This window comes from Lynx rufus, unplaced genomic scaffold, assembly GCF_022079265.1.
Source record: "Lynx rufus isolate CCGP_SWC_20201006 ecotype Redwood Valley unplaced genomic scaffold, mLynRuf1.p SCAF_42, whole genome shotgun sequence".
NCBI lineage: Eukaryota > Metazoa > Chordata > Mammalia > Carnivora > Felidae > Lynx > Lynx rufus.
In genome coordinates, this window is record NW_025814859.1 from 233,902 (window position 1) to 260,439 (window position 26,538).

General features: G+C 36.3%; 1 protein-coding gene and 1 pseudogene across 1 annotated transcript in view; both read left to right on the forward strand.

The window, feature by feature from the left end:
* Positions 1–26,538, forward strand: part of ZDHHC15 (zinc finger DHHC-type palmitoyltransferase 15) — a 168,125-nt gene that overhangs the window by 59,322 nt on the left and 82,265 nt on the right. The gene's annotated exons all lie outside the window — the stretch shown is intronic.
* On the forward strand, positions 7,957–8,927 carry LOC124525441 (nucleosome assembly protein 1-like 1; annotated as a pseudogene).

Consider the following 26,538-nt stretch of genomic DNA (forward strand, 5'->3'; position numbering starts at 1 on the left):
TTTGCTTTGCATTATAACCTCTAGCTGCATCTATGTTGTTGCTGCAAATGGTAAGATTTCATTCTTTTTTTGTGGCTATATATATATACCACCTCTTTATCCATTCATCAGTCGATGGATATTTGGGCTGTTTCTATAATTTAGCTATTGTAGATAATGCTGCTATAAACATCTGGGTACATGTCTCTCTTTGAGTTAATATTTTGGTATCCTCTGTGTAAATACCTAGTAGTACATTTGCTGGGTCATAGAGTAGTTCTATTTTTAACTTTTTTGAGGAACCTCTATACTGTTTTCCAGAGTGGCTGTACCAGTTTGCATTCCACCAACAGTTTAAGAGGGATCCCCTTTATCTGCTTCCTCACCAACATCTGTTGATTCCTGTGTTGTTAATTTTAGCCAATAAAGATAGTTTTCTATAATATGCTTTGAAGACATGTTGGAAGAGGGATTAATTTATGCTCTGTCATAACAATAACAATAATAATAATAATAATAATAATAATAATAATAATAATGCAAACTATCATTTATCATTCACTTACCATGTTAAGTATTATATATACATTAAGTCCTTTAGTACTTACAGCAATACAGTGATGTAGACACTCTTAAATCCATTTTATTGTGTAATAAACTAAAATTTAGAAAATTTAAATTATCCCAGGTCATCCAGCTAGTATTTGGGAGTATTCAAACCCATCACTATCTGAATTCAAAGTTCAGACTCTTAAGTAAACCTGCATTTGTCTTTTAGTTTTCCATCTACAACTTCCTTATTTGCTTAGTTGAGCTCCTTAATGAGAAACATGATGCTCAATTGCTCTTTTATTTAGTGTCCAAAGTACTATATCTTCATTTTTTGTGTGTTATCAGTGAACTCAACCACACCAGTGTAGGGTGTCATTTGAGTGTAAGCTCAACTCAGCCCAGAGCCTTCCTAGTATCATTAATCCAGTTACCAGGATTTGAGCTCTTTAGATTATGTCACCACAATGTATGATTCTTTTTCGTTTATACCTTTTTGACCAATCCTCCCTCACACTTCCCCTCTGGTAACCGTCAACTTGTTTTCTATAGTTGAGTCTGTTTCTTGGTTTGTCTCTCTTTCTTCTTTTCAGATATTTGTTCCTGCTTTGTTGAAGATTAATTGACCATATAATGTGGGTTTATTTCTGGGCTTTCTATTCTATTCATCTGTGTGTCTATTTTTGTCCCAGTACCATACTGTTTTGATTGCTACAGCTTTGTAATATAACTTGAAGTATGGAATTGTGATACCTCCAGTTTTGTTTTCCTTTTTCAAGATTACTTTGTCTATTTGGGGTCTTCTGTTGTCATAGTGTATGATTTTTGTTTATTTCAGGTTTTTATTTAAATTCCAGTTAACATACAGTGTAATATGTATGTGCAATATAGTGATTCACCACTTACAAAACAACAAGCATCCTTCTTAATATCTATCACCCATTTAACCCATATCCTTGCCCTCCTCCCCTCCAGCAACCCTGTTTTTTCTCTATAGTTAATAAACTATTTTATGGTTTGCCTCTCTCTTTTTTCCCCATGCTCATCTGTTTTGTTTCCTTTTAAAAAAATCTTTAATGTTTATTTATTTTTGAGAGATAGAGACAGAGTGTGAGAGGGGGATGGGCAGAGAGAGGGAGACACAGAATCTGAAGCAGGTTCCAGGCTTTAATCTGTCAGCACAGAGCCTGACCCGGGGCTCAAATTCATGAACTACAAGATCATGTCCTGAGCCAAAGTCGGATGCCTAACCAACTGAGCCACCCAGGTGCCCTCATCTGTTTTGTTTCTTAAGTTCCACATATGAGTGAAATAATAAGGTATTTGTATTTCTCTGATTTTTTTCACTTAACATAATATGCTCTAGCTCCATCCACATAGTTGCAAATGGCAAGCTTCCATTCTTTTTGATGGCTAAATTTAGATTTGACTGTAGCCAGAAGAAAGTTAGACTTGGAAAGAACTTCTAAACTCTAGGTCATGTTACAAGGAGACACCATGAAATTTATTTTTCAGAAAGTATTAGACACTCAAGTATCTGGCATGAATCAGTGAGCCTTGCCTAGACTCTGGCCAAGAGGCCTAATGAATATCTATGGTCCCTTCTAACCCTGTGAATCTGTTTCAATTTATACTGCACTATTAAAGTAGAATACAATACAGCATATGACTACCAGTAGGAACATTATTTGGCATTAGCAAAGAAAATATTACTGGCAAATAAATGAACACCTCAAATCACATAGCCTTTTGTTCAGCCTCCACATCTTAAGAAAACCATATTCAAACATACAGCAAAACTGTTTCCATTTCTTGTCTAGTTAATGGTTCCTTTACTGGATTGAAGAGCTCCCTCCAAAATTTATGACCATCCAAAACCAATAAATGTGATTTTATTTAAAAATATCATCCTTGCAGATTTAATCTAAATCAAGATGAGACCATACAGCATTAGGATTGGCCCTACGACTGGTGTCCTTATAAGAAAAGGGATATTTATATACACAGATACACACAGAGAGGATAGCCATGTCAAGACAAAGGCAGAAATTGGAGGTATGTTGTCACAATCCAGAGAACACCAACTATTGTGAAGAATCACCAGAAGTTAGGATGAGGCAAGGAATGATTCTCCCCTGGAATCTTCAGAGGGAATATGACCTTGTTCTAGTCTCCAGAACTATGAGAGAATAAATTTATTTAAGCCACCCAGTTTGTGATAATTTTTCATGACATAGCCAGGGAATTAATACAGTTTCTGATAAATTCCAATCTCCAATTCAATAAGAGCATTGTAACAGTAGCAAATAAGCACAGACTTTGGTGTTAGATGTACCCAGGATCAAATCTTGACTTTGCTATTCAATATATAATATATGACCTTTGGGAACTTAACCTCACTAAGTTTCACTTTCTTCATCTGTAAAATTGTTCTAAAAGTAACTTTCTTCTTTTTTGAGAGAGAGAGAGAGAGAGAGAGAGAGAGAGAGAGAGAGGGAATCCAAGGAGGGGCAAAGAGAGGGGGAGAGAGAGAGAGAGAGAGAGAGAGAGAGAGAGAGAGAGAGAAGCAGGGATCACCCAAAACAGGGCTAGTGTTCACCCAAAGCGGGACTCGAGATCACCTAAAGTGGGGCTGATGCTCACCCAAAGCGGGGCTAGAGGTCTCCCAAAGTGGGGCTTGTGCTCACCCCATGTGGGACTCAAGCTCACAAACTGTGAGATCATGACCTGAGCCAAAGTCAGGTGCTTAATGACTGAGCCACCCAGGCTCCCAAAAGTAATTGTCTTACATGGTGTGTAGAGCACTAAAATCAGATGATGTTTATAAGTCTCTTGGCATAGTGCCTGATATATTATAAGTACAAAATAAATAGTAGTAGATACTATTATTGTTATTGTTATTAACATTGGGAAGGACCTAAAAGATCTTTCTTCTAAGAAGCATAATATATTTTAGGACGATAATTCCTACCTTTATAAATATATTGTAAGAAACCCTGCACTCATATTTTGTAAGTAGAACAACTGAGATCAAAAGAAGTAACGTATGTTGACCTAATCAGATTGTTTCTAGTGTACAGAAAGAACTAAAGCCCAGATCAATGACAGTCCAGAATATTATTTACTATAAAATCCTTGATTATGCAGGACTCACTAATTATTTTTGAAGACATGAGTACATATCTTTTTCAATAGATCATACTAGAAACAAGGCCCATAATAACAATTTTGCTTTAATAAGACTGTGTGTCATAGATGATCTTTTCAGCATCATAGTATCTGTATTTTGAAAATCTTGATGTGAGGATCTGAGATGTGCTCGATGTTAGAAATTTAGTAGGATCCAAGGATAGGTGAGGATAGGGAATGAATTTAGGAATGAGATCAGGCACAATCTGTCAGAAAATCCACATATAATCAAGAGTAACATATTAACTATAGTTGCTTATCTTGGAAAATGTCCATTAATTGTTTTAAGCAAAAGTTTCACTCATCCTTTGAGAATTCATTTGCATAGTAGCTTGCATACTAAATTCTCTGGTTTTCCCTTTTAAAGTTAAAGATACTTGTAGTTATTTACTTTTTTAGACATAGATGTAATTCCTAAATACTTGAACTTCTGTGGGCTGAATTTTGTCCTCCTGACATTTATATGTTGAAATCCCAACCCCCACTACCTCAGACTGTGAATGTATTTAGAGATAGGTTTTTTAAAGGGATAATTAACTTCAAATGAGGTCAGTAGGGTGAGCCCTAATCATTATGACTGGTGTCCTTATAAAAAGAGGATATTAGGACACAGACACACAATTCTAAAGACCATGTGAGGACACAAGAAGATGGCCATCTACAAAGCAAGAAAAAACGTCTCAGAAGAAACCAACCCTGTCAATCCCTTAATGTTGGACTTCTAGCCTCCAAAATTGTGAGAAAGTAAATTTCTGTTGTTTAAGCCATTCAGTCTGTAGACTTTGTTATCATAGCCCTAACAAGTTAATATAAGAAATTATTTAGGTTTCCATTTGAAAACCCAGAGCATGGAAGTATGTGCTTTGTGTCTACTTCTTAATTATGTGAATTTTGATTTATTGGTCATATATTAGACACCAGGAAAGTAAGAGGGCACTGAGAAGGAAATGCTTGGGCCACAGTATGATCTTTTATCCTTACTTTCATACTGCATAGGAAATCCTCAATTAGGTTTTGGGCAGTTATTTTAGTGCTCTTAATAATAGCCTATTTTATACTCATTGTTGTAAAATTACTATATAATGTGGGTTTGGGGACCAAATGAAGCTCTCTTTAGAGGATAACCCCCTTCTAAAAGAATGTTATGTTAACTTCAGTATAATTATAGCTTTAGTTATTATATTAAGAATGATTAATAATATAACTAGCATTAATAATTTTGTTACAAAAATGCTTACTGAATATTTAAACAATACAAAAATATATAAAATAAAAAATTTAAGTCCACCTCATACTGCCTCCTACCCATCACTACTTATAGATAACTACCATATTTACTTTGATTTGTATCATCGATCTTTTTCTCTGTTTTTACATACAAACATATGAGTACAGATGCGTATATTTGTATAGACCTGTATTTTTTTAACTGGATTATACTGTGCATATTATTCTATGACCTACTTTTCTCAATAATATAGATTCCTTTCCATGTTAACATATAACAATGTATTTCATTTTTTAATCTCAGGATATGAAATAGTATACATATACTATGATTTATTTAATGTTTCCCCAGTGATAAAGTTAAAAAATAAAATTTTATTGTTTTTCTTGATTATGAGTAATAGAACCTCACAAAATGTAAACAATATAGAAATGTATAAAGTAGAAAGTATGAGTTCTTTGTAATTATTGCAGAGGTTAAGGTTAAGCAAGATTCAGTGGTGTATCATCTCAAATCTAAAGACACATACAGGGGTGCCTGGGTATCTGAGTTGGTTAAGCTTCTGACTCTTGGTTTCAGCTCAGGGCACGATCTCATGGTTCATGAGTTCAAGCACTGCATTGGACTCTATGCTGACAGTGAGGAGCCTCCTTGGGATCCTCTTCCTCTCTCTGCCCATCCCCTGCTTGCTCTCTCTCTCTCTCTCTCTCTCTCTCTTAAATAAACTTACAAAAGTAAAGACACAAACAAACTTAAGTGAGGAAATAGAAAAACATTTACCATTCAATTGGAAGTGAAAAACAACCAGGATAGCAATACTTGCATCATGCAAAATAGACTTTAAAACAAAGACTATAACAAAATACAGAGAAGAGTATTACATAATGATAAAGGTGACAGTCCAGTAAGAGGATATAACAATTATAAATATTTACACATTCAACATTGGAGCACCTAAATACATAAAGAAAATATTAACATACATAAGGAGAAAAATTGATGTCAATATAATCGTAGGAGACTTTAACACCACACTTACATCAATAGATAGATCATTCAAGCAGAGAATCAATACAGAAACTGAGTTCTTGAATAACACATTAGATCAGATGGATATAACAGATATATACAGAACATTCCATCCAAAAACAACAGAATATACATTATTTCAAGTGCACATGGAACATTTTCCAGAATAGATCACATGTTAGGCCAAAAAACAGGTCTCAATAAATTAAGAAAATTGAAATCACACCATACACCTTTTCCAACCACCATAGTATATAACTAGAAATCAATCACAGGGAAAAAACTCGAAAACACCCACAAATACATGAAGGCTAACCAAAATGGCACTAAGCAACCAATGGATTTATGAAGAAGTCAAAGAAAATGACACAAAAATATGGAAACAGATAAAAATGAAAACACAATAGTCCAAAATCTTTGGGACACAGTGAAAACAATTATAAAGAGTAAAATGTATAGTAATACAGGCCTATCTCATGAAACAAGAAAAAGCTGAAATAAACAACCTAACCATATACCTAAAGGAAGTAGTAAAAGGAGAACACGCAAAGCCCAAAGCTAGTAAAATGAAGGAAATAAAGATTAGAGCAGAAATAAATGAAATAGAGAAAAAAAAAACAATAGAAAAGATTAACAAAATCAAGAGCTGGTTCTTTGAAAAGATAAACCAAATTAGTAAACCCTTAGCCAGACTCACCAGTTGTTACAAAGGATTACAAGAGAATACTATGAAAGATTATATGCCAATGAATTGGACAATCTAGAAGAAATGAATAAAATCCTAAAAACATACAATCTTCCAAAACTAAATTATAAAGAAACAAAATCTCAGCAGATCAATTACTAGTAAAAAAATTGAATTGGTAATCAAAAAACTACCCAAAATTAAAAGTACAGGATCAGATGGATTCACAGGTAAATTCTACCAAACATTTAAAGAAGAATTAATATCTATTCTCCTCAAACTTTTCCAAAAAATAGAAGAGGAAGAAAAGTTTGTAAATACATTCTATGAGATCAGCATTACCCTGATACCAAAAGCAGACATATACCACAAACAGAGAAAACTGTAGGCTAATATGCTTGATAAACAGAGATGTAAAAATCCTCAACAAAGTATTATCAAACTGTATTCAACAATACATTAACAGATCATTCACTACAATCGAGTGGGATTTATTCTGGGGTTGTAAGAATGGTTCAATATTTGCAAATCAATCAATGTGATATACTACATCAACAAAACAAAGGATATAAATCATATGATATCAATAGATGCAGAAAAAGCATTTGACAAAAATCAAACATCTGTTCATGATAAAAAGTCTCAACAAAGTGAATCTAGAGGGAACATACCTCAACATTGTAAAGGCTATGTATGAAATACCCACAGCTATCATACTCAATGGTGAAAAATTGAGTGCTTTTTCTCTAAAAGCAGGAACAAGACAAAGTTGTCCAGTCTTGCAACTTTTATTCAACACAGTACTGGAAGTCCTAGCCACAGCAATCTGGCAAGAAAAAGAAATAAGAAGCATCCATATTGGTAAGGGAGAAGTTAAATGGTCACTATTTACAGCTGACATAATACAATATATAGAAAACCCAAAAAAACTCCACCAAAAACTACCAGAAATAATAAATGAACTCAGTGAAGTTGCAGGACAAAAAGTTAATACCAAGAAATCGATAGCATGTTTATTCACTAATAACAAAGTAGCAGAGAAATAAAGAAAATAATTCCATTTACAATTGCACACACACACACACACACACACACACAAATAACAATAAAAAAATTTAACCAAGGAGGTGAAAGACTTGTACTCTGAAAACTATAAAACATTGATGACTTTTTTAGTATTATCTGCTTGTGGAACAACCTTCTGCTCCTCCCTCTGCAACCCTGAGTCACTGCCTGGGCAGCTCCAGCCAGTTGGCTCCCCATTCTCGCCACCGATATTTGGAGTTCTTACTTCAACATGGCAGAAATTGGCAACTTGCCTAGGGTAATTAAAAGACGAGTGAATGTTCTCAAAAACCTTCAAGTTAAATGTGCACAGATAGAAACCAAATTCCATGAGGAAGTTCATGATCTTGAAAGATAGTATGCTTTTCTCTATCAGCCTCTATTTGATAACTGATTTGAGATCATTAATGCAATTTATGAACCTATAGAAGAAGAATTTGAATGGAAACCACATGAGGAGGATGAAATTTCTGAGGAGCTGAAAGAAAAAGCCAAGATTAAAGATGAAAAGGTTGAAGAAAAAGAAGACCCCAAGGGAATTCCTGAATTCTGGTTGATTGTTTTTAAGAATGTTGACTTGCTCAGTGATATGGCTCAGGGGCATGGTGAACCTGTTCTAAAGCACTTGAAAGATAGTAAAGTGAAGTTCTCAGATGCTGACCAGCAGATGAGTTTTGTCTTAGAATTTCACTTTGAACCCAATGAATATTTCGAAAATAAGGTGTTGACAAGATATAGAGGATGAGGTCAGAAGCGGATGATTCTGATCCCTTTTTTTTGATAGACCAGAAATTATGGGTTGTACAGGATGCCAGATTGGAATAAAAGGAAAGAATATCATTTTGAAAACCATTAAGAAGCAGCAGAAACACAGGGACGTGGGATAGTTCGTATTGTGGCCAAAACAGTTTCCAATGAGTCTTTCTTTAATTTTTTTTGCCCCTCTTGAAGTTCCAAAGAGGGGAGATCTGGATGCTGCTGCTGAAGCTATCCTTGCTGCAGACTGAAATTGGTCACTTTTTACATGAACATATAATCCCAAGATCAGTGTTATACTTTACTAAAGAAGCTCTTGAAGTTGATGATGATGATGATTTTGATGAAGAAGCAGATGAGGAAGGGGAAGAAGGAGATAAGGAAAATTATCCAGACTATGACTTGAAAAAAAAAGATCAAAACCCAGCAGAGTGCAGGCAGCAGTAAAGCAGGATATATGTGGCCTTAAGGATAACCTGCACTGTAATAGCCTAAACACAACTATTAATTACTTACAGCCTTATGGTTTTGTATTTTCTTGGAAAACCCAGTAATTTTTTAAAGGAAAGGAACTAAAAACTTTAAAGACCAATTTGTTCTACTTAACATTTTAACTATAGTTTTTCTGTCAGATCTATTGATCGCACAATCTTTCACGCATGTTCATTCATTAGTATATGATTTGATTCTTCTGGAGTAATTTTTATCACATAACAAAGATTTTAGAGTACAGCTATAAAAGTTACAGAACTGGTAAAAGAAAGAGTTTTATTTATTGTTTTGCTAATGATTTCCCCTGAAGAACCAAAGTATTTTTTTTCAGCGGTAGTTGAATTGGGTTTAAGTTTGCTTGCACTAGGTGGGCCTTTCATTACTTTGTTATACAAAGTATTTGCCTAAGACAAATCATTACTTAAAAAACAAAAACAAAATTTGTCAAGACAAATATATGGTTAAGAATCTCAATTAAGACCACAACTTATAACTTAGATTATAAATGGATTTTTGTATTTTAGGTGAAATAGTAAGAAACCTAGTAAGGAAATGATAATAAAGAAACCTAACTTGGGGTGCCTGGGTGGCTCAGTCGTTTGAGCATCTGACTTCAGCTCAGGTCATGATCTCAGAGTTTGTGAGTTTGAGCCCCGTGTCGGCTCTGTGCTGTCAGCTCAGAGCCTGGAGCCTGCTTTGGATTTTGTGTCTCCTTCTCTCTCTGCCCCTCCACCATTCTCTCTCTCTCTCTCTCTCTCTCTCTCTCTCTCTCTCTCTCTCTCTCAAAAATAAACATTAGAAAAAAAGAAAAACTCATAGTGTGGGTATTGGTTACTACTGGGAGTTGAAGAAAGCCTATTTTCAGAGGTTAAGCCTCATTTTTTATTTAAATCTAAGTTAACATATATTGTAATAATGGTGTCAAGAGTAGAATTTAGTGATTTGTCACTTACATATAACACCCAGTGCTCATCCCAACAAGTGCCCTCCTTAATACCCATCCCCCATTTAGACCATCCCCTGACTCAACAATCCTCCAACAGCCCTCAGTTTGTTTTCTGCATTTAAGAGTCTGTTATCGTTTGCCACCCACTCTGTTTTGATCTTATTTTTACTTCCCTTCCCCTATGTTCATCTGTTTTCTTTCTTAAATTCCCCATATAAGTGAACTCATATGATATTTATCTTTCTGTGACTGACTTTATTTCATTTAGCATAATACATTCTAGTTCCATCCACATTGTTGCAAGTGGCAAAATTTAATTCTTTTTTATTGCTGAGTAATATTCCATTGTGTATATATACCACATATTCTTCATCCATTCATCAGTTAATGTACATTTAGGCTCTTTCCATAAATTGGCTACCGTTGATAGTGCTATTATAAACATTGGGGTGCATGTGCCCCTTCGAATCAGCATTTTTTATCTTTGGATAAATACCTAGTAGTGTAATTGTTGGGCCCTAGGGTATCTCTATATGTAATTTTTTGAGGAACCTCCATAATGTTTTCCAGAGTGACTGAACCAGTTTGTATTCCTACTAGCAGTGCAAAAGGGCTCCTCTTCCTCTGCATCTTCGCCAATATCTGTTGTTTCCTGACTTAATTTTAGCCATTCTGACAAATGTGAGGTGGTATCTCATTGGGGTTTTGATTTGTATTTCCCTGATGATAAGTGATGTTGAGCATCTTTTCATGTGTCTGTTGGCTATCTGGATGTCTTCTTTGGAAAAGTGTGCGTTCATGCCTTCTGCCCATTTCTTCACTGGATTATTTTGGGGTTTTATGTTTGATAAAATATTTATAGATTTTAGATACTAACCCTTTATCAGATATGTCATTTGCAAATATCTTCTCCCATTCCATCAATTGCCTTTGATTTTGTTGATTCTTTCCTTCACTGTGCAGAAGCTGTTTTTTCGTGATGAGGTCCAAATAGTACACTTTTGCTTTTGTTTCCCTTGCCCCTGGAGACATGTCCAGTAAGAAGTTCTATAGCCAAGGTCAAAAAGGTTGTTGCCTGTTTTCTCCTCTAGGATTTTGATGGTTTTCAGTCTCAAATTTAGGTCTTTCATCCATTTTAAGTTTGATTTTTGTGTATGGTGTAAAAAGTGGTTCAGGTCCATTATTCTGCATGTTGCTGTCCAGTTTTACCAACACCATTTGCTAAGGAGGCTATCTTTTTTACCATTGGATATTCTTTCCTGTTTTGTCAAAGATTAGTTGGCCATATATTTGTGAGTCCATTTCTGGGTTCTCTCTTCTTTTCCCTTGATCTATGTATCTCTTTTTGTGCAAGAGCCATACTGTCTTGATGATTACAGCTTTGTAATGAAATATGACCCTTTGTAGCAACGTTGATGGAACTGGAGAGTGTGATGCTAAGTGATATAAGCCATACAGAGAAAGACAGATACCATATGTTTTCACTCTTATGTGGATCCTGAGAAACTTAACAGAAACCCATGGGGGAGGGGACAGGAAAAAAAAATGAGGTTAGAGTGGGAGAGAGCCAAAGCATAAGAGACTCTTAAAAACTGAGAACAAACTGAGGGTTGATGGGGGGTGGGAGGGAGGGGAGGGTGGGTGATGGGTATTGAGGAGGGCACCTTTTGAGATGAGCACTGGGTGTTGTATGGAAACCAATTTGACAATAAATTTCATATATTGAAAAAAAATTAAAAAAAAGAATATGTAGATTGCTTTGGGTAGTATTGACATTTTAACAATATTTGTTCTTCCTATCCAGGAGCATGGAATCTTTTTGCTTTTTTTTTTTGTGTCTTCTTCAATTTCTTTAATGGGCTTTCTATAGTTTTCAGTGTATAGATTTTTCACCTCTAGGCTTATTCCTACATATTTTATGGTTTTTTTGTGCAACTGTAAAGGGGATTGATTCCTTTATTTCTGTTTCTGTTGCTTCATTGTTGGTGTATAGCAATGAAAACGATTTCTGTGCGTTGATTTTATATCGTGTGAAATTGCTGAATACATGGATCAGTTTTAGCAGTTTTTTGGGTTGAATCTTTTGGGTTTTCCATATAGACCATCATAACATCTGAGAAGAGTGAAAATTTGACCTCCTCCTGGCCGATTTGGATGCCTTTTATTTCTTTTTGTTCTCTGAATGCAGAGGCTAAGACTTCCAATACTATGTTGAGTGAATAAAAGTGGCGAGAGAATTCCCCTGGAAAGCCATCTGGCCCTGGACTCTTGTGTTTTGGGAGATTTTTGATTGCCAATTCAATTTCTTTACTGGATATGGGTCTGTTCAAATTTTGTATTTCTTCCTGTTTTAGTTTTGGTAGTGTATATGTTTCTAGAAATTTGTCCATTTCCTCCAGTTGCCTATTTTATTGGCATACAATTGCTCATAATATTCTTTTATTAATGTGTTTTTTTTCCTGCTGTGTTGGTTGTGATCTCTCCTCTTTCATTCTTTATTTTATTTATTTGGGTCCTTTCCTTTTTCTTATTGATCAAAATGGCTAGTGGTTTATCAACTTTGTTAATTATTTCAGAGAACCAGCTTCTGTTTTCATTGATCTGTTCTATTGGTTTTTTTTTTTTTTTTTTGGTTTGGATAGCATTTATTTCTGTTCTAATCATTATTATTTCCTGTCTTCCGCTGATTTTGGGGGTTATTTGCTGTTCTTTTTCCAGGTCTTTAAGGTATAAGGTTAGGTTGTATATCTGAGACCTTTCTTCCTTCTTTAGGAAGGCCTGTATTGATATATATATACCTCTTATGACCGCCTTTGATGCATCCATCTTAGAGGTTTTGGGTTATTGTGTTATCATTTTCATTGGTTTCCATGTACTTTTTAATTTCCTCTTTAACTTTCTGGTTAGCAGATTAATTCTTTAGTAGGATGTATTTTAGAGTCCAAGTATTTGTTACCTTTCCAAATGTTTTCTTGTGGTTGATTTCAAATTTTATAGCATTGTGATCCGAAAATATGCACGATATGATCTCAATGTTTTTGTACTTGTTGAGGGCTGATTTGTGTCCCGTGTGGTCTATTTTGGAGAACATTCCATGTGCACTGGAGAAGAACCTATATTCCGCTGCTTTAGGATGAACTATATATCTACTAAGTCCATCTGGTCCAGTGTGTCATTCAAAGACATTGTTTCCTTGTTGATTTTCTGATTCAATGATCTGTCCATTTCTGTGAGTGGGGTGTTGAAGTCCCCTACTATTATGGAATTCTTATCAATGAGTTTATGTTTGTGATTAATTGACTTATATATTTGGGTGTCTCCACATTTGGAGCATAAACGTTTATAATTATTAGGTCTTCTTGGTGGATAGACCCCTTAATTATTATGTAATGTCCTTCTTCATCTCTTGATACAGTCTTTATTTTAAAGTCTAGATTGTCTGATATAAGTGTGGTTACTCCAGCTTTCTTTTGTTGATCATTAGCATCATAGATGGTTCTCCATCCCCTTACTTACAATCTGAAGGTGTCTTTAGGTCTAAAGTGGGTGTCTTTTAAACACCATACCCATGGATTTTGTTTTCCTATCCATTCTATTACCCTGTGTCTTTTGATTAGAGCATTTAGTCCATTGGTTTTTAGAGTGAGCACTGAAAGATTTGAATTTATTGCCATTATGTTGTTTGTAGAGTTGGAGTTTCTGCTGGTGTTTTCTGGTCCTTTCTAGTCTTTGTTTCTTTTGGTCTTTATTTGTTTCTTTTTTCGACTTTTCTCTCAGGCAGTCCCCTTTAAGATTTCTTGCAGGGCTAGTTTAGTGTTCATGAACTCCTTTAATGTTTGTTTGTCTGGGAAACTTTTAATCTCTCCTTCTATTTTGAATGACAGCCTTGCCGGAGAAAGAACTTGTGGCTTCATATTTTTCTGATTCAGCACATTGAATCTATCCTATTACTCATTTCTGGCCTGCCAAGTTTCTGTGGATAGATCTGCTGCAAACCTGATCTGTCTTCCCTTATAAGTTAAGGACTTTTTTTTCCTTTGCTGCTTTCATGATTCTTTCCTTGTCTGAGTGTTTTGTGAATTTGACTATGATATGTGTTGTTGATGGTCAGTTTTTGTTGAATCTGCTGGAGACCTCTGTGCTCCTGGATTTGGATGTCTGTGTCTTTCCCCAGGTTAGGCAACTTTTCCGCTATGAGTTGCTCATATAACCCTTCTTCCCCTATTTCTCTCTCTTCCTCTTCTGGGACCCCTATGATTCTGATGTTATTCCTTTTAATGAGTCACTGATTTCTCTAATTCTTAAATCGTGGTCTTTTGCCTTAGTGTCAATCTTTTTATCCGCTTCATTGTTCTCCATAAGTTTGTCCTCTATATTGCTGATTCGCTGCTCTGCCTATTCCATCCTTGCCACCATGGCATCCGTTCAAGATTGCAGCTCAGTTATAACATTTTTTATTTCATCCTGACTAGCTTTTACTTCTTGTATTTCTGCAGAAAGGGATTCTAATCTATTTTTGACTCCAGATAGTATTCTTATTATCATGATTCTAAATTTTGGTTCAGACATCTTGCTTGTATCTGTGTTGATTAAGTCCCTGGCTGTTGTTTCTTCATGCTCTTTCTTTTGGGGTGAATTCCTTCATTTTGTTATTTTGAAGGGAGAAGAGGAATTAATGAGGTAAAATTAAAATTAAAAAATTAAAAACAACACACACACACACACACACACAATATCATATAAATGATGCTAGATCCTAGGTTTGTTTTGGTCTGGGTGTTGAGAGGGGCTGATAAATTAGAGAAAAAAGGGGAAAGAAAGAAAAAAAAGGAAATCACTTGAAAAATTGAAAAAATGAATACACTGAAGTAGAATAAAATGAAATGATGGAAGTAAAATAGAATTTGAAAAAATTTACACAAAAATAAAAAATATAGTAGAAAAAATTAAAGAAAACGGCTTAATAAAAATGGAAAATAACAATAATTTTTTCTGTTCTGTTTTCAAAAAAAGAAAAGAAATGAAAAAAAGAAAATTTAATAGATGGACCACAAGCAGACTGAAATACGGTTGAAATTAGTTCGTTTTCCTCTAGAAGTCAAACTGTGAAGTGCTTTATAGTCCATAACCAAAGCAGGTGGAGAGACTTGTGCTCCTGAAGAGAGAGGTTAGGCCAGTTGGGCAGTGCTTAGTGTAATGGCTCCATTCTCCACTATATGGACCTGCTTAGGTTACTGGGGTGGATTGTTGTGGCACTTGTAGATGCATATGCGCATGCCCAGTAGGGTGAAAATGTCATCACCTAGCTACCCAGTCTCTAGTATGAGAACTCTATTCTCCCTGATCAGCAATTGAGCACCTGTCCTTTGTCTTCAGCTTCTATCCACTCCCTGCTTTTACACTGTATGTGACCAAGCCCCAGGCAGAACCTTCCTCCTAAGCTTTATCTCAGATGCTGCTGTTTTCCCAGACCACTTACCTTTGAGGGACTGAAGCTTTGACCCATACTCAAAGTTTATAAACACATGTAGACTATATAAATTGTTAGCTTTGTGTTGTTTACCCAATTCCAATATACAAGACTAGAAAGCTCTCTGAAACTTAAAAAATAATACTGAGTTTAAGACAATTAAAGGAAGCCCTGCCTTGCACAGGGGTTGGCAAACTTATGAAACTCATTACCTCCCAGAATTGTTATAGACTAAAGATATATTTGAAATTGATATCAATAAAGATAATCATGTTCTTTTAAAATATGATTCCATATGTTGGCACTAGAATTTGATCCTACTATCAGAGAGACTCCTAAGGAGTAGCTGGCTAAACCTTGAAAATAACTGTTGAGGGGCGCCTGGGTGGCTCAGTCGGTTAAGCGTCCAACTTCAGCTCAGGTCACGATCTCGCGGTCCGTGAGTTCGAGCCCTACGTCGGGCTCTGGGCTGATGGCTCAGAGCCTGGAGCCTGCTTCCGATTCTGTGTCTCCCTCTCTCTCTGTCCCTCCCCCATTCATGCTCTGTCTCTCTCTGTCTCAAAAATAAACGTTAAAAAATTTTTTTTAAAAGAAAATAACTGTTGAGAAAATCTTATATTCTCCTGGGGTGAGGGATAGCTAAATAATGGAAACAACTCTTGGATAGTTCTTGGGTTCTCATGAATTATCCTTAGCTCTTTGGCTACAACCTATGGGCCTCTAACCCCATTCTCTTCAAGTACTCCTTCAAATAGCTGAGAGAGAAGTTTCAGCTCTTTGTTAGGGCTTTTAAGGCAGTGAAAGTAAAGTAAGGCAGTAAACTCAAATATTAGAGTCAAAACCTCATTGATAGGTGTCTCCTAATCAAAGAGAGAGGTGACTGGCTGACAAATTTCCCCCTGATAATAATCGGGGGGTTTCTATTTGGGGCCAAAATGGGGATTTTAATGAGGACTCTTTCAATTGGTAAAGGTATAGCTGCTACTCCTGTGAGAATCATGGTATGTGGTTGAAAGTTTTACCCTTCTCCCCATTACCCAACTTTACTAACTCAAATGCTTTTAGTCATCAATTGATACAAAATATATTATAGAAAACTGTATCTTTTTGAACTAAACATAGTTTTCAGTAATAGCTTTTAAAGAAAGAAGGTATGTTGTATAATTGGCCACAATAACAGCCGTAGCATTTACTTATTTACATTTGTATATATGTATATTTAAATATAAATATATCATTTACATATATATGGAAAAGCTTCATTATTTTCCTCTTTTCCCCATTTTGATGCTTATCTTGCTGCCTTTAGAGCAGTTTGTCTGCAGGGCACCTGGGTGGCTCAGTCGGTTGAGTGTCCAACTACAGTTCAGGTCATGATCTCATGGTTCATGAGTTTGAGCCCCACATCAGGCTCTGTGCAGACAGCTCAGAGCCTGGAGCCTGCTTCGGATTCTGTGTCTCCCTCTCTCTCTGCCCATCCCCCACTCATTCTCTCTGTCTCTCCCTCCCTCCCTCTCTCTCCCAAAAATAAATAACCATTAATTTTTTTAAATAAAATAAAATCTTGGAGAAGTTTATCTGGTGTATTTATTCTTATTTACTCAAGAAAGTTTATGTGTGTGCATACATACAGACACGTGCGCGCATGCTCACACACACACACACACACACACACACTCATTTTCCATTATTCCCCGGGAACAACAGCTAGAAAAGGCATCCTTCTGGCAAAAGATGTTGTTAATAACAACTTCATGCTACTTCCACCATGTGGTTTCTGATTCCTTAATTTTTATCAAGGTATTTATGAATCATTATTTTGGGAAAAAAATTCAAGTGGCTTTCTCATTTCAGGAGCTATTTCCATAATGAGATGTTGACATTGGAACACAGTGACTAAATTCAGAAAAACCTCATGCTAAGTGGATTTTTCTTTGGCAGTTAGTTGGTCGTGTTCCTTATGGCTGATTTCTGCTTCTCCTGAAAACTTTTGCACATTGTAGAAGGAAAAAACACTTGAAAGGTGTTTGGCTTTCATGTGGTAATCACAGCTCCAGCAGTTTCTGATGCCACATGACTGCGATCACTACCAGATAAGCAAAAGACTCTACAGTGCCTATGTGCTTAAAAAAGATGTTTTCCTGTTTCATTCCAATGTCAATGAGTATTGGCAGTTCAGGTATATTGTTCACAAGCTCTTTTATTATTCTAGTAACATAGAATCTCACTAAGAGCATCACATTTAATTAATTAATTATAAAGAAATATTTTCTCATCTTTAAGGCAGAAAAGGAATGGACTTCCACAAATTTGGAACCATAGCTTAGGAACATTATATATATAGGGAGAAACATAAAATTGAGAATCATGGGTCCCATCCATAATTCAGTAATACTCACTGGAGGATGAAAAATGTGGCAGAGATGTGGAAATTTCCTGCCAGGGATGTTGGAGAACTTACTCTCCAATATGGTAGGTTGAACAACCAAATGACCCCTAAGGTCCTGTTTTCCATGATTCATCTGTCTCGGAATCACTTGGGGGGAGTTGCTAGATTCTTGCACTCCATCTGAAACTTCTCATTCAGAATCTTTGATGTAGAGCTTAGGAATATGCATTCTAATAACCTCCCAAAGTGATTTTGATGCACACTGGAATTTTGGAACCACTGTTCCAAAGAAAAGAGATTTTGATGGGGAATAAGGAAGCCTGGATTCTGGTTGCATTGCTGTCATAATTTTGCTAGGTAACCCTAATCAAGTCACATACTCTCTGTGCCTCAGTTATTTCTCTATAAAATGAGGAAGTTAAACTAGAAGATCTCTATGTTCTTTAAGATTTTTTTTTCTTTTTTTAAATTGCAGTACAATTAACATATGATGCTGTGTTAGCTTCAGGTGTTTGTTCTCTAAGATTCTTATAAAATCTATAGCATAGTCCATAGTCTACCAATCCAGTGATTGTCTTTGACTTAGTCATTTAACCTCTTGATCCCTCATTTTCTACTCATCTTAAAAAAACTATTCATAACTCGTGTGGAACATTGGGATACGGGCATGGGAGTCACCTATTCTCAATTTTATGATTAAACCAGTTGTTAACGGGTAGTATGAGCTGGAACAATTTAAAATCTCAATCATTGGAATAAAAACTAAATACCTTTAAAATACTACTAAGTATAAGAATTTAGTTTTCAATATTCAAGAGGACCAAATTGCAAATATTTATTACCTTTGAAGTGCACAATGAGAAGGTAAAAATTAAGGTTTTTTTTCTCCTGATTTATTTGCAACCCAAAGTTCCATAATCCATTCCATACTCTAGGACAGGAGTTAGCATATGTCCCTTATAACTTAGATAGACATGGAATCTTCCCTGTATAAAATCAAAGAAACAAAAAGATAGCAAAAGATAACACATAAACAATTTTAAAGTATTGTCTAAGATCAAAAGTTCCAATAACACTTCACAAAGGCTAGGCTCTGGAGGAAGAGGTGATAAGAATGTAAACTAAGATAAATTTTTGAGGGGGTAGGAGTTACGATGGCAGAGGACTAAGGGGACCCTATAATTGCCTTGTCCCTTGAACAGCTAAATATCAAATCATTTTGAGCACCCAAGAAATTGACCTGAGGACTGAGAGAGCAAAACTGCACAACTAGAGTTAGAAAAGCAGCCACATTGTGCAAGGTAGGAACTGCAGAGAGTTGATTTGGAGGAGAAAAAAACTGCCGGTGCTGTGAAGGGGAGGGAGCCCTGATCATGGAGAGCGAGAGAGATTGAAAGAGTGAAAGACCATACAGGGGATTGCACAAGAAAGTCTCTTCCCCAAAACTATTTACTGCAAGGTTTTTTATAAGTAGTGGAGTGTAGTCTCAAGTTTTGGAGGTCCATGCCATCACCAGTGTCATGCCTGATGGGCTTTGGGGTGCTCCAATGGGGAAGGAAGGCAGAGACCCAGGAGCAGGCAGCATGGTTTGAGGATTCCCCTGGGTTACACAGGGATAAACAGTTTCCCTGCTCGGAGTGCATTTGGGATTGGTGGCACAGCCTCTCCAGGGACAAAAGTACTGGCAGTGCCAGTATTCCCTGTTGCCTTACATAGGAAAAAAGACACCAGCCAAGGGCAGCAAACCTTGGTACCAACTTTTTGCTTCACTTTACTCTAAATTCCAAACTACTGTATGATTGAACATCTGATTTCTGGAACAAACTGACACCAGCCACAGTTGAGCAAGACCCTCACTCAGATCAGTGGTGGTCTAGCCATACAGATCTCTAAGTATTGAACCCCAGTGACATGCCTGAGATAAAACATCAGAGTACTGTACCACCTGGCAGGCAGACAGCTCAGATGCAAGCAGGGTGAAGCCAGGGATCTGACAGAAGCCAGAACAAGAGAGAGGTGATTGTTTGCTCTTCTGTATGGGCTTCATGAAGAGTGGACGGTGCAAACCCCCTGCTCTGGGGATGAGAGAGCAGGGTGATACCATCCCCCCCTTATCTCCCATCAGCCCTGACCAAGTTCAGTAAGCAAAACAGCACTATCCAGTGGAGTCCAGAGCTGCTTAAACCGAGCTCCACACCCTGCACCCTGCATCTCCACTAGGGCAAGTCTGCCTAAGAATCAGTGCAGCAGGCCCCACCACCAGAAGAACAGCACAAACACCTCGTGTACACAAAATCTACTGATCATAGAGTGCTACAAAGCTTCACCTCTAGTGGAAATAGGATACAGCTTCTTTTTTTTTTTTTTTTGAACTCTTATTAATATGGCCATTACTCTCAGGAGCAGGAATGCAAGAGGATTTCTTAACAGTCACACACACACACACACACACACACACACACACACAAGCAGTGACCCAGACAGAATGACAAGACAGAGGAATTAACTCCAAAAGAAGGAACAGAAAGAGGTCATAGCCAGGTTTTTAATCAATACAGACACAAGTAAGATGTCAAAACCAGGACTTAAAACACTAATCATAAGGATATTAGCTGGGCTTGAGAAAAGCATAGAACACACTAGAGAATCTCTTACCATAGAGAGATGAAAGAACTAAAAACTAGTCAGGCTGAAATAAAAAATGCTAAAACCAAGATTTAAAACCAAATAGATGCAATGACAATGAGCAAGGACAGAGCAGAGGAATGAATCAGTGATAGAGAAGATAAAATTATGGAAAATAATGACACTGAAAAAAAAGAGGGAAAGGAAGTTCTTAGATCACGAATGTAGACTTAGAAATTCAGTGACTTCTTAAAGCATTATAGCATTCATATCATAGGAGTCCCAGAAGAAGAGAGGGAAAAGGGAGCAGAAGGTTTATTTGAACAAATTATAACTCAAAACTTTCCTAATCTGTGGAAGGAAACAGACATCAAAATTCAAGAATCTATTAAACATAACAAAAGTCAGCCATCACCAAGACACATCATAGTCAAATTCACAAAATACAAAGAAAGAATCCTGAAAGCAATAAGAGAAAGAAAGCCCTTAACCTACAAGGGAAGGGAGATATGGATCAAAGCAGATCTGTCCACAGAAATTTGGTAGGCCAAAGGCAGTGCCATGACATATTCAATGTGCTGAAAGGGAAAAATATTCAGCCAAGAATACTTTATCCAGCAAGGCTGTCATTCAGAATAGAAGGAGAGATAAAGAATTTCTCAGACAGGGGTGCCTGGGTGGCTCAGTCAGTTGAGCGTCCGACTTCGGCTCAGGTCATGATCTCACAGCTCGTGAGTTTGAGCCCCGTGTCGGGCTCTGTGCTGACAGCTCAGAGCCTGGAGCCTGCTTCTGCTTCTGTGTCTCCCTCTCTCTCTGCCCCTAACCCACTCACATTCTGTCTCTGTTTCTGTCAAAAATAAATGAGCATTAAAAAAAAATAAAAAAAAAAGAATTTCTCAAATAAAAACTAAAAGAGGTCATGACCAATAAGCCAGCCCTGCAAGAAATATTAAAGGGGACTCTGAGAGGAGGAAAATTACCAAAAGCAAATAAAGACTAAAAAGAAACAGAAAACATCACCAGAAACACCAACTTTACAGGTAACACAAGGGCACTAAGTTCATAGCTATCAATAATCACTTTGAATGTAAGTAGACTAAATGCTCCAATCAAAAGACATAGGGTATCAGAATGAATAAAAAAAAAACCCATTTATATGCTGCCTTAAAGAGACTATTTGATACCTAAAGGCATCTGCAGATTGAAAGTGAGGGGATGGAGAACCATCTATCATGCTAATGGACACCAAAAGAAAGCCAGAGTAGCCATACTTATATCAGACAAACTAGATTTTAAACCAAAGACTGTAATAAGACATGAAGAAAAGCACTATATTATAATTAAGGGTTAGATCAAGAAGATCTAACAATTTTAGGCATTTATGCCCCCAAATTGGAAGGACCCAAATGTATGAATCAATTAATAACAAACATAAAGAAACTCATTGATAATAACAGAATAACAGTAGAGGACTTTAACACCCCACTTACAGCCATAGACAGATCATCAAAGCAGAAAATCAAGAGGAAACATTGGCTTTCAATGACACACTGAACCAGATTGACTTAACAGATATATTCAGAACTTTTCATCCTAAAGAAGCAGAATGCACATTCCTCTCAAGTGCCAATGGAACATTCTCCAGGCTAGATCATATACTTGGTCACAAATCAGTCCTCAACAAATACAAAATGATTAAGATAATGTCGTGCATATTTCAGACCATAACACTATGAAACTTGTTGAAGTCAACAAGAAAAAAAATTGGAAAGACCACAAATACATGTAGGTTAAAGAACAACCTACTAAAGAATTAATAGATATTTAAAAATACATGAAAACAAATTAAAATGAAAACATGACAGTCCAAAACCTTTGGGATACAGCAAAGATCGTCCTAAGAGGGAAGTATATCATAATACAGATCTCCCACAAGAAGCAAGAAAAACATCAAATACACAACCTAACCTTACACCTAAAGGAGCTAGAAAAGGGACAGCAAATAAAATCTAAAGCCAGCAGAAGTGAAATAATATAGATTAGAGCATAAATAAATGATATAGAAAAAACGCAATAGAACAAATGAATGAAACTAAGAGCTGGTTTTTTGAAAGAATTAATAAAATTGACACACTCCTAGCCAGGCTTCTTGAAAAGAAAAGAGAAAGGACCCAAGTAAATAAAATCATGAATGATAGAGGGGAGATCACAACCCACCCCAGAAATTCTAGCAATTATAAAAGAATGCTAGGAAAAATTATATGCCAACAAACTGGGCAGTCTGGAAAAAATGGACAAATTCCTAGAAACAAATTACCAAAACTAAAACAGGAAAAAATAGGAAATTTGAACAGATTCATAACTGGCAAAGAAATTGAATCAGCAATCAAAAATCTCCCAACATTGTTGTTTTTTCCTATCTATTCAGCCACTCTATGTCTTTTGATATCCATTTACATTGAAAATGGTTATTGATATGTGAAGACACACTTTTACCATGATTAGTTGTTTTCTGACTGTTTTGCAGTTTCTTTTTTCCTGTGCTACTCACATGAGGGGATAATAGGATCAGAGAGTACAGATTCACAGAATATCATATATAAGAACTTTTGATGTAGAAACCCCACAGGAAAGGAGAGCCACCTCTTCCTTATGCACTTTCTCCGGTTCATCTGGAGGATTAAGACGAGGCCAGGCATGCTAGTTACAGTTCAATCTGATGCCAAGACCTGTGGGATCCACACAGTACTGCCTAATGGGGTTGAATTCTATCTATGAAGTAGCTGCCACGTCTTTATTGATGACCTCCATTCCAGTTCAGATACATGGGGAATGATGAAGTCTAAAAATCACATGAACCCATTTAAAATCTAATAACATACCATGTGATATTGAGGTGTTTCTTCAGAGATGCAGCTTCTCACCTGGGATGTGGCTCATTGTCTGATCAGACTCAATTGAGGTTGATGGTGATCATGTTTTGAGGAGACATAATGCCAAAATATGAAGTATTTGCTATGTTGGTTCAAGAGTGACTTTGTTTGATACTCAGGGTCTAAGGAAGACCACAGTTTGCTCCATCCCACTTAAGTCCTATCTTACTAAAGTGTATGGAGAATATGCACAGCTTATAGACAGAAATGTGTTATTCATCATGAACAATGTCTTTATGAGTCAACAAGTGAGTCATTGAGATCATTGTCAATGTTTCAGATGGTGGTTTCCATCTTCACAAAATCTTCCAACATCAACTTAACCACCAACTAGATAGCTGGGATTCTTTCCCTTATTTTATTTATACAGGTAAACTTAATTTTGCCTCCCTAACTAATCAATGTCTGTTTTGGGGAAAAAAAAAATCTCCCAAGAAAACCAAGTCAAGGGCCAGATGGTTTCACAGGGGAATTTTAAAGAGGAGTTAATACTTATTCTTCTCAAACTATTACAAAAAAATAGAAATGGAAGGAAAACTTCCAAATTCATTCAACGAGGCCAGTATTACCTTCATTCCAAAACCAAAGGCCCCACTAGACAGAGAATTACAGGCCAGTAACCCTGATAAACATAGATACAAAAATATTCTCAACAGTATACTAGCAAATCGAATCCAACAGTACATTAAAAGAAGTTTCACCACAATCAAGTGGGATTTATTCCTGGGCTGCAGGGGTGGTTCAACATTCACATATCAATCAACATGGTACACCACACTAATCAAATAAAGGATAAGAAATATATGATCCTCTCAACAGATGCAGAAAAACCACTTGACAAAATATAGCATCCATTCTTGATAGAAACCCTCAACAAAGTAGAGATAGAGGAAACATGCTTCAATGTCATAAAGGCCATATACTAAATCCCACAACTATAATCATGCTCAATGGGGGAAATTTTTAGATTTACCTCTATGGTTAAGAAAGTTACAGGGATTTCCTTTCTCATCATTACTATTTAACATAGTACTGGAAGTCTTAGCCTCACTGATCAGACAACAAATATAAATAAAAGACATCTAAATAAGCAAGGAAGAAGTCCAAATTTCACTATTTGCAGATGACATGGTACTTTAGAAAACCTGAAATACTCCACCAAAAATTGATAGAACTAATGCATGAATTCAGCAAAGTTGCAGGATATGAAATCAATGTACTGAAATCTGGTGCATTTCTGTACATCAAAAATGAAGCAGCAGAAAGAGATATCAAGGAATTTATCCCATTTACAATTGCACGAAAAACCATAAGATACCTAGGACTAAGCCTTACCAAAGAAATAAAAAACTATACTCTGAAAACTGTAGAACACTTATGAAACAAGTTGAAGAGGACACGAAAAATGGTAAAAATTCCATGCTCTTGGATTGGAAGAAGAAACATTGTTAAAATGTCAAAACTAAAACAGGAAAAAATAGAAAAGCAATCTACACATTTAACGAAATTCCTATCAAAATAACACCAAAGCAGTCTACACATTTAATGAAATCCCTATCAAAATAACACAATTCTTCACAGATCTTGAACAAACAATCCAAAAATTGCTATGGAACCATTAAAGACTCGGAATAGCCAAAGCAATCTTAAAAAAGAAAAGCAAAGCTGGAGGCACCACAATTCCATACGTAAAGTTACATTACAAAGTTGTAGTGATCAAGACAGTATGGTACTGGCATAAAAATAGACGCATAGACCAACGGAAAAGATTAGAAAACCCAGAAATGGACCCACAACTGTATGGTCACTAGTCTTGGTCAAAGCAGGAAAGAATATCCAATGGGAAAAAGCCTCTTCAACAGATGATGTTGGGAAAAGTGGAATCAATATGAAGAATGAAACTGAAACACTTTCTTATACCATACACAAAAATGAATTCAAAATGGATGAATGACCTAAATGTAAGACCAAAATCCTTAAAATCCTAAAGAACAACACAGGCAGCCACCTTATTGACCTTGGCCATGGCAACTTCTTACTAGACAAGTTGCCAGAAGCAAGGGAAACAAAAGCAAAAATGAACTATTGGCACCTCATCAACATAAAAACCTTCTGAGGTGAAGGAAACAACAAAACTAACAGGCAACCTACAGAATGAGAGAAGGTATTTTCAAATGACATATCTAATAAAAGGCTAGTGTCCAAAATCTATAAAGAACTTATAAAACGGAATACCTAAAAAATAAATAATCCAGTTAAGAAATGGGCAGAAGACATGAACACTTTTCCAAGGAAGACATACAGACGGCTACGAGACACATGTAAAGATGCTCAACATCACTCATCATCAGGGAAATACAAGTCAAAACCACGATGAGATACCACCTCACACCTATCAGAATGGCTAAAATTAACGACACGGGAAACAACAGATGTTGAAAAGGATGTTGAGAAAGGGGAATCCTCTTACACTGTTGCTGGGAATGCAAATTGGTGTGGCCACTGTGGAAACCAGCATGGAGTTTTCTTAAAAAGTTAAAAACAGAACTACCCTGTGATCCAGCAATTGCACTACTATTTACCCAAAGGACACAAAAAATACAGATTTGAGGGAGAACATGCACCCCAATGTTTATAGCAGCATTATCAATAATAGCCAAATTATGGAAAGAGCTCAAGTGTACATTGACTGATGAATGGATAAAGATGTGGTGTGTGTGCGTGTGTGCGTGTGTGTATGTGTGTGTGTGTGTGTAAATATTACTCAGACATAAAAAATAATGAAATCTTGCATTTTCCAACAATGTGGATGGAGCTAGTGTATTCTGCTAAGTGAAATAAGTCAGAGAAAGACAAATATCGTATGACTATTCATATGTGGAATGTAGGGAAAAAAATAAGAAAGGAGGCTGTATTTTGTCAAATGCTTTCTCTGCAACTATTGAGAGGATCATATGGTTCTTGTCCTTTCTTTTATTGATGTGATGCATCAAGTTAATTGTTTTGTGGTTATTGAACCAGCCCTGCATCCCAGGTATAAATCCCACTTAGTCATGGTGAATAATTTTTAATGTATTGTTGGAGCCGGTTGGCTAGTATATTGTTGAGGATTTTTGCATCCATGTTCATCATGGTCTATGATGAGCTATAGTTCTCCATATATAGTTCTCTATAGTTCTCCTTTTTGGTGGGGTCTCTGTCTA